Below are 2146 nucleotides of genomic sequence, written 5' to 3'. Positions count from 1 at the left end.
ATAGATAGATAGATAGATAGATAGATACTTGATAACAAATGAGGCTTTTTATATCATATTTATTCATAATTCACTAAAAATGTTAAAAAACAGACAAACAAGGAGGGTCTAAAACTTTGGTTCAGTTCGATATGTTGATCTGTATCGATTTTTAACTCTTCCTAACTGTCCGATGCTCTGGTAATATATATGCTCTGCTTGGTCTTTGCAGCAATACAAAATCCAGCTTTTCTCCATCGGTTTGGTTTATGTGAGGTGATGGACTGATATGAATTGCAGGAGAGAGCAGGTAATGACGTTCCCGCTGAGTGCCTGGACATGGTCCACCCCGCCCCCAACTCCTACCTCACTTTTGCCTCTCTCCTGGTGTTGATTTACTTATTATGGGCTCTTTCTCCTTCATTCCACTGTCATTGAACCCTGATTAGATCAAGCTCGGATCGCTTTGGACAGTTTGCATCGATGAGTCCATCTATCACACGACGTTCATTAGCTGTGGATCGCTACCGCCATCTATTGCTTGCGGCTCTAACGCCCGTGGCCCTCATCTCCTTGACCTCTTCCCTCTCGCTTTCTCACTTTCCACCTCTCTCGGACATTGGCAGTGTATCTCTCTACCCACCCCCTACAATCTGTGGCAAGCCAAGTCAAAACCGCACCTCCAGGGGAGTAAAGCCTCTTCTCTCTCTACCCTTCTTTTTTTCCCGCTGTCTTTCATCGGCGACAACTGAGTGGCAGCCAATCATGGGCTCAATCCCGCTGCCACAATCTCCCTGACACTCAAAAAGAGAAAGAGAGAGGGAGAAATGCATGTGAAAGGAACATACTACACAGACAGACCAAAAAAGGAGACATAATGCAGGTAAAAAGACAAGTAGAAATCAAAAAGCATTTAAGACAAAGGGACTAGAATTAAAGAGAGAAAGCAGTCAGACATCTCTCTCTCTCTCTGTCTCTCTCTCTCTCTCTCTCTTGCACAGTAAGCTTCAGGACAATGTTCAGTCTTACAGAGAAAACTGAGAGGGAAGGTGACAAGCGTAGAGATTATGCTAAGGAGATATAGAAGTGTGCCGAAAACACAGCAGAAAACAATGGAGTATAGACCATGAAGGTAAAACTCTCTCTCTCTCTCTCTGTGTGTCTCTCTCTCGTCCGTCCCTCCCTCTGCAGCTCTGTTGCTCTTGTGCTCTCTCGGTCCCCCACTCTTGCTCAGACGGATGAGGAGAGTCCGGAAAGAGAGCAGTCATGTACGTAATTTTCTCTCTCGCTCGCTGAATCTAAAGGTTATCATTAAGACAGATGTGCCCTGCAGAGTGGTTGCAGTGGAGATCATTTTACCCTGGAGGAACCACTTGATTAAGGAGTGGCTAAGACGGATTTAAAGCAACTGAGAAAGACGTGGCAAAAGCAAAAAGAGAGTGTGAGTAGACGGCTGATTAGTTTCTTTTGCAGGTGGTTTCAGAAAATGCGTCTAGGACATAAAGAGAAGGTTCGGATGCTTTTGTGAATGTTTCACCGGCATATTAATGTTCAAGGACCTACTGTACGGGATTTATTGAGGTTGCAGTAAAGTGAGTTTATATTGTGGGGAATTGAGAGGGAATTCCTGGCTAGAAACTGTTCGAACTGTTTCTCGCGTTGTTGAATTTCATCTCTAGACATCTGAAGTCTTGAGAAGCCAGATTTAGAGGTGTTGTTTCTTTTTTTTTTTTTTTTTCATATTTTGCCAATATGGATGTAAAGTTTGTTGTTTAAGATCAGATGGAAAATTATAGTTAGTTATGATGAAATAATTTTGCTACAACTATACAAGATTGTTCTATGTGCATATAAAATAAACATTTAGATAGCAAACGATGTATCTAAAAACTTCTTACGGGCTGGCAGAGCTGCTCTGCGGTAATTTTATTTGACAAATGCTCTGTTATGAATCCCGCAATTATACAAATGCTTTTGCTTGATTCTGATTAGCAGATTATTGCCTTGACCTGTGTGTCATTTGGCAGCTATTTTACTGGCTGCCTCAGTTTGAAGATAAACGATGTACTTTGTGTGTGTGTGTGTGTGTACAGTATATGTGTGTGTGTACCGTAATATATATATATATATATATATATATATATATGTGTGTGTATATATAGATACA

General features: G+C 41.4%; 1 protein-coding gene across 1 annotated transcript in view; it reads left to right on the top strand.

Annotated features, from left to right (window-relative positions):
- Positions 1 to 1246: 1246 nt before the first annotated feature.
- Positions 1247 to 2146, top strand: part of LOC107718536 (cadherin-10-like) — a 65809-nt gene continuing 64909 nt past the window's right edge. The window contains exon 1 of the mRNA XM_016525634.1: positions 1247 to 1420. The gene's annotated coding sequence lies outside the window, so the exon portion shown is untranslated. The remainder of the gene's footprint in view (positions 1421 to 2146) is intronic.

This window comes from Sinocyclocheilus rhinocerous, unplaced genomic scaffold (genome assembly GCF_001515625.1).
Source record: "Sinocyclocheilus rhinocerous isolate Xijiao unplaced genomic scaffold, SAMN03320098_v1.1 scaffold2, whole genome shotgun sequence".
Taxonomy (NCBI): Eukaryota; Metazoa; Chordata; class Actinopteri; order Cypriniformes; family Cyprinidae; genus Sinocyclocheilus; species Sinocyclocheilus rhinocerous.
Note: the sequence above shows the minus strand (reverse complement) of the source record. Positions and strands in the feature narration are given on the sequence as shown.